Source organism: Palaemon carinicauda, chromosome 14, assembly GCF_036898095.1.
Source record: "Palaemon carinicauda isolate YSFRI2023 chromosome 14, ASM3689809v2, whole genome shotgun sequence".
In the NCBI taxonomy this organism is placed as follows: Eukaryota; Metazoa; Arthropoda; class Malacostraca; order Decapoda; family Palaemonidae; genus Palaemon; species Palaemon carinicauda.
This window is the reverse complement of record NC_090738.1, coordinates 58,195,267-58,208,683: the sequence shown is the minus strand read 5'-3', so window position 1 is coordinate 58,208,683 and position 13,417 is coordinate 58,195,267.

The following is a 13,417-nucleotide window of genomic DNA, read 5'->3' as shown; positions in this document are numbered from 1 at the left end:
TTTCTTTAATGCAAGTGGTACGCATTGAAGGAAACATATCAAAATTACCTGAGCTTGCTCTATTTTTCCAAATAGTAATTTTCTTTTTTAGACCAACTAACTTATCTGCTGATGTCAGAATATTTTCATTTCTCCCTTGCATGCTACTGTTTGTGTTGTTTAATTGACTGAATATTTCTGTTAGGTATTCCAGTTTAGACATCCAAAGTTCACAACGAAGATGCTCACAGAATTTTCCCTGCTTTTCTTGGTCGAAAAATACGATTAATTCCTTGTGTAATTTATGAACACGAGTTAATACCTAACCTTTCGATAGCCATCGAACGTCGGTATGCATTAGTAATCTAACATGCTGGGAGTCCATTCCTTTGCATAGTTGTTCAAATAATCTTGACTTCAAAGGCCTACTTTTAATATAATTTACTATTTCAACTAGCTGGTGTAACACCAGTTTTAAATCTTCTTGTGATATTTTTGAAATAAGAACTTCTCTGTGTAAAAAGCAATGAGTACGAATAAGATCTGGGTTTTCTTTTTCTGCAAGAGATACAAATCCTTTAATACAGCCTGTCATAAATGGGGCTCCATCAGTGCAGATGCCTACGCAAGATTTCCATGTTAAATTCATTTCTCTAAGGTAGTCAGTTATCACATCAAAAACATCTTGACCTCTAGTAGTAGTTGACATTCCTTTGCAGCACAAAAACTGATTGATTATTTCACTGCTAACAATAAAACGTACAAATGCAAGCAAGTGACTAGTGTTGCTTATATCCGTGGACTTATCAACAATTAATGCAAAAGTAGAATCCTGAAGTTTTTTCTGAACCTTTTTTTCAATATTTTCAGATAAATCTAAAATTCTTCAGTGTATTGTATCATTTGATAAGGGGATTTTGCTAATTTCTTTTTCAGCTTTCTCACCAAACATGGATTTAACAATCTTTTTGCAAGCGGGCAGTATAACTGACTCAGCAAGTGTGTGAAATTTAGATTTCATTGCTATTATTTCTGCGACTTCAATTGAAGCAAGCTGAGCCCTTTCTGATGCGGTCATTGTTTTCTCAAATACATTGCGCTGCTTCGATTGCTGATCTAAAAGCCTTTGAGAATATACAAGATCTTTATCCTGCAGAGATGAATGTTTAGAAGTGAGATGTCTCTTTAACTTACTTGGTACCATGGATTCATTTGACATTTTATCGCCGCAAAATACACATAATGGATTTGGTTGAGCAGCATCTCCAGACCAAAAAAATCCGAACTTCAAGTAGCTCTCATTATACTGTCTATTTAAATAATGGCGAATTTTTGCCTTTGTTACATTGGAGTTTGTTGGGTTCAATGATTGTTCACTATCAGACTCACGGCTGCCAGTAGCCTCCTTTCTTATAAGAAATTTATCCATTGTGAAGGAATGCACTAAAATCAATAAACATGGTACTCTTGTCCTGCAAATACACTGGTCAATGGGAATTATCATAAAACCCCAACAGACTAAATGAAACAAAAAGGCTAGTAATGTGATTAGTGAAGTGCACTACCATGACCACTCAAGTACTGTCTCAACCGACACTGACAACAAGACACCGAGAGTATGCAATGAGAGCGAGACTCAGACACGTATGATACGCGTAGGCAAGGGGACCAGAGCTCTGCTTTTGAGCGGAACAAATCAGTTAACTGATTGTACATATGCCCTACTTTTTTAATGTTACTAATATGTTCTGCTTTCTTATAAGTGTGCCCCAATATTTACTGAATTGTATGTGTGCGTGTCTGAGAGAGAGAGAGAGAGAGAGAGAGAGAGAGAGAGAGAGAGAGAGAGAGAGAGAGAGATGTTATGTAATGGTTGATAGACCATCCATCCTCACATGTACATTCATCCAACGTTGTTTATATGTGAAGCTTTTAATAGTACAGGAGTCTCAAATGATGTGCATTTCTTTTACAGAAATATACCTACCAAAGACTGAACAAAAGGCATGCACATGATTTTAAGTAAAATTTAAATAACTATTGGCAAAGATATGTAAATTGTATTCATAATTATATCAAAAGATATGTGTGCATGTGTGTTTGTGTGTTTATAATTCCACACACACATATATATATATATATATATATATATATATATATATATATTGTGTATGTATGTATTTATGTATGTGCTTTATGCATACACACACACATGTACGGTATATACAAGAGGGAAGTGTCCTTCTTTTAGCTCACAAACCTGGTTACATTACGATGATTACGTATATGATACATATATCAATTATCAAACTTGGAAGTGATTAAACTCCTAACATCGATTGCAGATGATAGCAACAACGGGCAGCCTGAAGATCAAAATTCAATAACAACATGGCAATATACTCATTACAAGTAGACACAGTGCTACATTAAAATGCAACTATTTTGGTTGAAACAAAAGGAACTATACTAAAAACGGTTTGAAAGCATGAGGCAATACCACGTCATACATCCCAGACAGAACGACGCCCATCACAATACCGAATGCCATCTCCACTTATAATATTGAACTTTCATTAATTGTAGAATTATTATAAATATTATGACGAACTCAAATGGCTGAAAGATACTTATGTAAACTGCAAAATAGGCTATAATCTAAATAATTGTCAGTATCAATAAGCGTTACTTTTCATTCATGTGAAACCAAAATCTATACCCATTTTTCGTATTTTCTGGTGTGCCATGACTATATTTCGTGGCACACTTCAAATAATCTCGTGGCACACCAGTGTGCTGTGGCACACTGGTTGATAATCACTGATTTATGGAGTTAAACAGGCGTTTAACAATTCGGGGGATGGGAGGTACAGGGGAAGAAACGTTATAACAACGTCACTGAGGGACGTCATCACTTTTGCGGATGTGTGGGTGGCTAAGACTGGCTTTAACCTCCTTTTCTTAAGTAAAAAAGTTAATGAAACGTAATTGGCAATGCACAGTATTTACCAAAATTAGGCCATTGTATGAAGCGCTCCCTGCTCTGATATCATGGAAATCCATCAGTTATTTTAGGAGTTATTTAAAAAAAAAGCACTATTACACGGCATCTGGAAACGATATATATATATATATATATATATATATATATATATATATATATATATATATATATATATATTTATGTAGGTGTCTGAATTTGTCTGTGTGTGAGCATGTATTCTTAATGAATTATTCTAATCTATATTAAATTATGAAACAACTTAACTGACATGCATACATTTACTAAAGAAATAGGAGTAAGGTTTATTTTACAACTGATATAAAATCACCAATTTGCAGTTGGATGATTCAAAACAGTCAGGCGTTGGCGAAGACACAGAAATGTCAGTTTAGTTTTTTATTCTTTTATTTGTCAATGTTTATTACCGTGATTATAAGAACATCAATTTACACCAAAGTTATGCACCTCCTGGCATACTACTAATACTCTTCAAATGATTTGAATCTGTTATGAACAGTGATATCTTCCATTCATAGAAATTCCATTTTGCATTGGTGTTTCAAACTCGTCCCACCCACCTTAACTATGCTGATGATTGTTTCCTTAGTCACTTGTACATGGACATGACTTAAAATCCATGTGTTTTGATGAAGGGAGGAAATACTAAACACTTTTATAAGGAAAATTGGGTTGATTCCGATAGCATATGAAAAATGCACACCATATTCTGAAAAATATATCCATGCCTAATAAGGAAACGATCGATGGACAATTTACTAACTACCAATTATCTGGCCTCTATCATCCTACCACAGTTTTTTGACACACGCAGGCGTCAAATATTATACTATATTAGTTGTGAAAGGTACCTCTGATGGCATCTATTGGCGGTAAAGTTAAATCGGGATGATGTAAGACATTTGGAACGTAAAAATATTGTTATTGTGTTTTATAGCAATTTTGTGCCCAGATAACAACAGAAATGAAATGATAAAAATGATTATAAGTGGTTGATTGGAATAATAAGCAAAATGGTACTCTACTGCTAACGTCATCTATTGGCGAGGGAAAGAACAAATGCTGAGTTCTTCAATCCTTGCATTCTGGAAGCTTCAAGACGCCATTTTGGTTTGAATTTAGCAAAAAATAGCCTACCTAATTAGAACTTAATATAATAAATACCTGCCACACATATTTCTACATAAGTATCAATCTATCACCCTTTTTCAATTTGATAGAATCTTTCACTTGAATGGAACAAAGGACGTTTTCTGCCCTCTATTGAAAAGAAGTAGAAACACTTTAGCATAATTTCATAGTAGTCTTGTCTTTTATTCAAATAAAATATGATAAATTAATTTTTCAAATAATACTATTTTTTTCTGATTTTTAGGCTACAAGTTATGATAATTATATGTAAAATGCAGATAATGTGCATTGAAAGAGATATATAGAGCAGTTCCCAGTATTCTAAAATAAAAAACTGCAACTCCTATATGAATTGTCCCTTGTAGTTTATACTTTCAATAATGAAATGCTGCTGTTGTTGGTTATATGTATTAAATGTAGTTTTACTCCGATAAAGGTATGATCTTATTCATTGATATTCTGTTAAATTTCTATTGCTATTTCACTGGGGATAATTAAATTCTATATTTCTTGGCCTTACTACCATTTAAATGTTGAAGGTTGAACATTAAGAATATCTCATGGATTATGGTTGGTTGCAATTTTTATAATCACCATCTAATAGACACTGGAATATAAACAATTTCTTCTAAAGTTTGTAATGTATAAGACTGGTGCTTTTCCAGTGGTAACGCCGTCAGTAAAGCTTTTAGTACACTGAGGGCACCTCTAAATTTTCTTTGCAGAGTCCCTTAGGTAGATGTACCATTTTCCTCACTTCCTTTCATCCATCTAACTCCTCCTCTTTCAATTTAGTTCATAAATATTATCGCAAGTTGAAAAAATGCTATTAAACTATGAATCACATCTGGATATTGGTCATATATGCCATACCAGTAGTTAAATTCAAATTATATATTTCATATATGAGATGAACTGCCTAATATTTTCTTTCATATAAAACCAGAATAAAAAAAGAGTTACTTGTGTTTATGTTAATCATGGAAAACTTTTTAATAACGACAGTAGGTCACATTGAGGCTAGAAAGAGAATTTCTCATAATCATATTGATTTCATTTGAAGAGTTTATCTATCAGTGAGGAATAATTCCAAATGGAAAACTTAGGATATTACAACAACCTGAAAAACATCTGCCATGAACAGTTATGATCGGGTGAAATCATTATGGACATCCGGTCCAACTAATTACTAACAGGAGGAATTTTTGTATTTTAATGTTTGTTCATATATTGTATGAAATTAATAAGCCTGTTTTGATTAAGTGTTATATTTCCGATAATGATAGGGAAATAAAAAAAAAATGCTCCTAATAAAATTACTCTTCTTTTTGTTATGTTCCCATGAAAATATTTAAAGTTATCTTTGAAAAAATTATTTTTTTCTAAATATTAACTGGTAATTCTCCCAATTATCTCTTTTCCAGAATATATATTTGTAGATATTTACAAAAGTTAAGTCTTACAATTCCTTTCCACCATAGAATCTTTTTTTATCTCCAGAGAAGACTGACACTTGCAGTATTATTGATGAAGCGTATTACTCATATAAACATTTAATCCTGATGATTTTCTTATGACTAGGTTCTACTCACGGTGTTCAGAGGAATAATTGATATTGAGAGAGAGAGAGAGAGAGAGAGAGAGAGAGAGAGAGAGAGAGAGAGAGATCAAGTACTTCAAAAGTGCCTTAATGCAAATATTTGTACAGCAGAAAGCAGCACCAAATTGATAACTATGAAATCATCGAACTAATAAATAGATGCTTCAATAGATGTTACATACAAATAATGCTAAGCTGATAATGCAAGAGAGGAAGGTAACTATAACGTAGTTTGTGAGGTGGCTGTTAGGCAAAAACAGAAAGGCAAAATAAATTCAAATGAGATTATTCAACAAGTCCATGAGCTAATATACAGATAGTTGAGAGCAAGAATGACACAAAACCCAAACAGTACAAATCATGTTAGAGCAAGCTTAAACAGGTTTGAATTTTCAGTCTAGGGGAGAGCGAGAAATAGTAAAAAAGTAAATACCATTACAGTGTATGAGCGTGTATGAAACACGTGCAGTACACAAAATACCGAACTAAAAAAGACATAGAGGACATGTGAAATAGGCATCGTCATATTAAGAGGCACACTGTAGGAGGGCCTCCTTGCAGTAGATATGCAAGTTTTAGGCAATCAATGGGAACCCAGTCTTCTCTGCAATGTAGGTTAATCAATAAAGCCTTCGGTGTGCAACGGATACTGAAGAGAAGGCCCATATAAGGGGGGGTTAGTGGTGGCTTGCTAGTATCATTGCGCAAGGAAACATACGTTGCCGTGAACATATCAATTGGTATGTGTTGCTCTACTAGAGGCTTTCAAATCTGACCATATGGAATAAATTTTATAAAAAACATGATGTAGCCACTTGAGATTGTCGTAGTAAGTTGCAGTTGGAAAAAAAATTGGCAGGGATGACCAACGGGTCATCATACATCAATTTAGCTGCCAAGATATCTACGGCATCTTTGGGAGTAGTTCTTAGTTCCAGGTGAACCAGGTAAGCTGGGGAAACCACTTGGAGTCATAGCAGCGAGACAACAAAGCTGATCTGTGGGTGCGATAAATATATTCAATCATTCTATTTGCTGCAGGGTTGTAGGTAGTTGTCTGATGTAGGTTGACGGCCAAGAAATTTAATAATTACCTCTAAAAATTTAGAGGTGAATGTGGTACCCCTGTTAGAAGCAATATATTCATGGATACCAAATCTCGCTATCCACCCTGAAAGTAAGGTGGATGCACATGACGTATACCCTGCACTTTGCATAGGGATGACTTCAAGCCAACGAGTGGAGCAGTCAATGACGGTAAACAGGTAACAATGTCCTTATGATTTGGTTAGGGGCCTACTATGTCAACGTGAATGTGGGCAAAAGTACACTAAGGTTGAACTAAGGGAACCATACCTGAATCCGTGTTCCAATGTACTTTTAAAACTTTCCACAAAGTATAGGTGCAGACCCAACCCTTAGCATCCTAAGTAATGTCAGGTTAAATGAACTTTGTGTTCGATAATTGGGAAGTGGATCAGTGAAATGGATGTGGAGACCATTGACGAAATTAGACATTTGTCAGCACATGGGGTCAGGTATCCTCGGTCGCAGCCTACTAGTACTGACATCATAGAGAAGGGTGGTGTTAGAGTCGTCGAGGGCCCCGTCTTCCCACAGAAGGGATTTACAGGAGTTCTCCATCATCTTTTTTTTCAGATTCTACCAAGGCGTTGTAATCCAATCCTGGGTGATTGCAGCCAATGTGTTTGTTGACAGGGCATATGCAAAAAAAAAAAAAATTTCCCAAGGGACATATTGAAAGGTGGATTAGGTGTCACACTGTTGAGGGAAGGCATGCAAATGATGAAGGGCGTACCTTTTAAGAACTGGCGTAAGTGTCGTATAGCCAAATGAACCACCAGCAATTCGATGTTAAAGGTAGAGTAGCCAGATTTCTTTTTTCGGCTAAGGATGGCTAAGGAACGGGATGAGACTTGGACCACCTGTTTAAGTACTGCACCCATATTGACGTCCCTGTATTGGTGGAGAGGAGAGGGGTATGTGACACAGGATAGGTTAGATCAGCAGCAGCTGATAGGATATTATTTGCGTTACAAAAGGCCATTTCCTGAATGGGACCCAGCATTTGGTCTTTTGGCTTGAACTTGAGAGAAGCATAGAGGGGGGAAGAGTGGCCTTGATGGATGGCAAGAGCCGGTAATAACAGTTTACCATGCCCAAAAATTCATTAATCGCATTGATGGCCGAGAGCGGGGTAAAGTTCTGAACAGCTGATACCTTCTCATGGAGGGAGTGGATGCCTTCAGGAGGAATGTGTTGTCTTAAGAAGGATTATTTGTTGGCGCCAAAGTTACATTGTTGTACAAGACCATGAGCCTTTTCTATTGCAGGCGGTCGAGAGCGATGTGTATGTTTCTATTTGTAGGAAGAGAACACAAGTATGTCATCCACGTAACCTAAACAGAAGGGAGGTCCCCTGAAATGCCATACATGAGGCGTTGAAAATTCTTCCCAGCGTTACAAAGGGCAAAACAAGAGTAATTCAATCTGTAAGTCCCGAATGGGGTGGTGATGGTGGTCTCTGGAATATTGTCTTGGTACATTGGCACCTGATAATACCCGTTTAAGTGGGTAGCAAAGTCGGCGATATTGGGGAGGGTGTAGTAGCCTGATTCCCTCTGCATGTTCAGAAGTTTGTAATCCCCACAAGGGCGCAGGGGGCTATTCTTCATCAGGATGGAATGTAGGAGTGACGGCTATGGGCTTGAGGCCTTTTGGCAAGTGCCCATTTCTTCCATTTCGGTGAACGTTTCCTTAGCATTTGACAAACTATCCAGGGCTAGACGACGAAATTTGACAAACACAGGTGTCCTCATTGTTATGACTTGGTGATAAATACTATGCTTATTGGTGAGATTTTGAACAGGAAGACTTCCCAGTACGATGTAAGGAGGAGGTTTTAGGCATTCATGGGTGGGCTGATGGGGAGATCGATGTCGAAGGGAGCAGGTCAAAGAGGTGTTGAAGAGTATGAATCTGCGATGATTTGGCGCTAATGGACAACATTAAGGAGGATTTGGAATTGGGAGATGAAATCCTCTCTGAGTATTGGCAATGTGACGTCAATAATACGAAACCTCCAATGATATTTTGTGCTCCAAGAGGATATTGTGAATTTGTCATACCCATGGATGTAGATCTCAGATCTTTCGCAGCTACCAGGTGGACATCAGCAGGCTTAGAAATACGATGTTGTGTCCTATGGTCAATTCTTTTTAGTGAGGCAGATTTGCACTTACTCGCAGGGGTGCCCTTTTAGCTCGGAAAAGTTTCCTGATAGCTGATTGGTGGGACAAGATAATTCTAATCAATCAGAAAGCAGGAAAAATTTTCAAGCTAAAAGGGCACCGCTGCGAGTCGGTGCAAATGCTCCTCATTAAAAAAATTGCGAATAGAGAGTAGCCTTGGTAAAAGAGAATGGCAGGCACCAGTGTGTACCAAAAACCGCACTTTCTTACCTGCATCATATAGAGAGAAAAGATTTGTGATAGTGAAAGCTACTGCCATAAGAGATGGATTATTTGGAAGTATTTTGGCCACTGACAACCGTTCACACATATCTTTGCAGCAGCCCCGAAATGGAGTAGTAGTAGCATAACTGCTGCTGATGAGCGTCAGTAGGTTGCTGTAGAGGTCGTTGGTTCCGCGTGAGTCAGGGATGGCTTATATGAATGGTTTGGACAGCTTTATCACCGTTCCAGCAAGTCAAAGGGTGGGCGTCTGTCTCCTACTTCATCCACGTCAACTTCAGTCAATGTTAAAAAGTTGTCTCTTCGTCAGGAGTGGAGGCGTTGAGGTAGTTCTTGATGGTGGTGAAGTTGCTGTCCATAAGGGCATTGACTTTCTTGGTGCGTACAGTCAGGTAGGTGTCCTACCCAAACGGCAAGAAGTAGGTTTACCTTCAAAGCTATACTGGATATTTCCCTGAGGGTGAGTGAAGCCTATTAGTCCCCTAACAGTTGTTGAGAGAGCTGAAGAAGCTTGGCTGTACGGGTGGCTTGCGATGGTGAGCACTGCTCCAGGAGTTGTCTTGTGAGTTCCTTATGCTATTTATGTGTCCACTTGGTTACAAAACCATTGAGAGATTTAAGGAAAAGTGTGCTCTGAGATCGCTATAAGGACATAGTCTGCTTTGGTGATTGAGTGAATCATGCACTTGATGCGGGACTGAAATTCGGCATGCTGAAACGAGGCGAGTACTTCTGTACTAGCAAGGTTGGTAGTTTTATGAATTTAGCGGGGATAGAAGAGTCATGGTCAGAGGGTGGCATCGCCAAAAAGTAGGGCACAACAGTGCAAAGCGGTCTGTTACTTAATAAAAGAGAGGTAACACAAATGTAACTGAGATTATTTAATACGGCAACGAGCTTATATACATATGTAGTTGTAAGCAAGAATGAAACAAAATTCAAAACAATACAAAATATTTATTACCAAACTTAAAGAGGTTTCTAATATTAGCGGGGAGGTAGCAGAGGGAAAAGCAATACGCTATAGTCGATTGATATGATACTACATATATGAAAAAGTAAAAATAAAATTAATAGAAACTACTGTAAAATACCGAAAGTAATATGTCTCCGCAAAACTGAAGATGAGTGAGGAGTATATTCTTCAATCAAAACAATTTTTCAATATAATGACTGAAACAAATCTACTATAAATAAAAGATTAAAAGAAAAGCCAGTTCTTGAAGGAAAATGTCAAAAGAATTCCTTATTTCTTATTGAGAAAGTCATCATCCGAATAATTTCAGAGTAGAGAAGTCAGAATTAAAGTACTTAATATATATTCTAGAGAAATTATTAGACAATTCATCGCTTTTCTTAATGCCATTAATTGTTCACAGAATTCATTCGTTTGTTAGGTAATTGTAATGTTTAAATTCCATTTATCAAAAGTTGCTAATATTTCATAATGCGAGGTTCTAGACCACAAATTGAAGCAGACCAGCCGATATAAGGCATATACAATTGGCTTCAGAGAATTTAGTTTCGTTTTCAAAGTAAACTCTCCCCTCTCTCTCTCTCCTCTCTCTCTCTCTCTCTCTCTCTCTCTCTCTCTCTCTCTCTTTCAGGTATAATTGATTGTGTAACCTTTCAATTCCAACCTCATCACCCTAACAAACTTTGAGAAGAACAAAAGGTGTTCTAAAGCAATGATTAGCTACCTCACTTACCATTATAAATATAATGATAGTCTCTCTCTCTCTCTCTCTCTCCTCTCTCTCTCTCTCTCTCTCTCTTCAGGTATAATTGAGTGTGTAACCGTTCAACTCAAACCTGATTACCCTAACAAACTTCGAGAAGAACATAAGGTGTTCTAAAGCTATGATTACTTACCTCGCTTGCCATTATGAATATAATGAGAGTTGCCCCCCCCCCTCTCTCTCTCTCTCTCTCTCTCTCTCTCTCTCTCTCTCTCTCTAACTAAGAAATTATTTGCTGATGAAAGTAAGGTGATTCCTCCAGTGTCAGCTGCACTTGAGAGTCAATTCAATCATCTTAGGGCCTTTATTCTTCGAAGTTCCATTTTGCTTAAAATTCACACACACACACACACACACACACACACATACACACACACACACACACTCACACACACACACACACACACAAACATATATATATATATATATATATTTATATATATATATATATATATATATGTATAAATATATTTATATATTTCTATATATATATATATATATATACGTATATATATATATATATATATATAAATATATATATATATATATATATGTATATATATATATATATATATGTGCGTGTGTGTGTATGTATATACATATATATATGTGTGTGTGTGTGTGTTTATATGTATATATATATATATATATATAGATAGATAGATATGACTGTGTGTATGTAATATATATGAAGTATAAAAGCACAATTTCTTATTCATATGAACTCTAGAACGGAGAGGATAGGAACTCAATTACTCTCGGTAATAATATATCTGTATTCACTTCCAAATAAAGTACCCTCGCGTATCATCTTCTCTTGTTTACACGAAAGAGTATCCCCCCACACAAGCCTTTAAATAACATGTGTTTCTATTTTTCTCTTAGCACGAGTCTGATTGAGATGGAAGCTTCTCTAACGCTGTTTAGATTATCTTTTTTTATCTACGCCTTCGCATATTTTCCATATCAGTAGATATGATATTTTGCTCGAATGAATTACAAACACTATACTTAATTCTTTTTAATGAGGCAGATTTGCACCAACTTGCATGGGTGCCCATTTAGCTCGGAAAAGTTTCCTGATCGCTGATTGGTTGGACAAGATGACTAACCAATCAGTGATCAGGATACTTCCCCGAGCTTAAAGATCAGTGCTGCAAGCAGGTGCAAACGCGCCTCCTTAAAAAAAAAAAAGAAAAAAAAAAGAAAATTGGGTATAGATATCCTATAGTTTTACGCAGTCCACGAAAATAATTTGAGCACAATTATGGCTATTGATTGAATATAGATTTTTCTGACCAACTTCAAGTCCTTAAGTGGCCTTAGATTAATTGGCTATATCTAGATAAGTTAACGAGCCCCATATGATTTTATTTACGAGCGTCGTTTTTATCAACTATATCTATATCTCAAGTTTATTTACTCTATCAGTGTTAGGCAACTCGATTTTTGGAAGGGAGATCAGCTTAAAGAAAGTCGTATAATATACATAACAATAATAATAGCATTAGTGATAATGATCAGGATATAATTGACCAATATAATGTAACAATATTAACGACAGCAATGACGATAACAGTGATAAACAATACTCTAACTACTACTACTACTATAAGTACTACTACTACTACTACTACTACTACAACAACTGCTAATAATAATAATAATAATAATAATAATAATAATAATAATAATTGGTGTGAAAATAATGATGATATAATTATAAAAATCATATTTATCTTAATGATGAATGCCATAAATATGATAATTATGAATTCTGAGATAAACCTAAATAACCCACCAAAAATAAAAATTTAAATAAAAAGAAACTCTCCTCTCTATTGCATCAAAGAAAAATCACAGTAATCTAAACATATTCTCCCGAACGCGATCTCTGAGGTAGTGTTCAATGATATAAGAAATATTGCTCAGCCTTCGTTCACAGTTTCCAAGCGATTTATTTCGAAAATATTTCTTATCTGACAAAGGGAGAGATCTGGGGGAGTTTCCATTCCACAGAGAATTGCTGGGTTGGAATATGATTGGAAAAAACGAGTTTTAATACAGCCTCTTTCTAATCAGGGATCTGATTTCTTTCTGTTGTATGTGGATGATGTAGGGCTGTATTCCTGCAACCTCTTACCCCTTTATCTACGAACATACACACACACACACACACACACACATATATATATATATATATATACACTTAAACACACATACACATATACACACATATATAAGAGGAGATATTTAGGTATAAATATAGATAAATATACATGATCATATATTCACATGAGCATATAAATTAACAAAAACATTGAATATAAGATAAATAAATGCATACAGCGTACATGCAGACTGTCTTTATATATATATATATATATATATATATTTATATATATATATTTATATATATATATATATACATATATACATATATATATATATA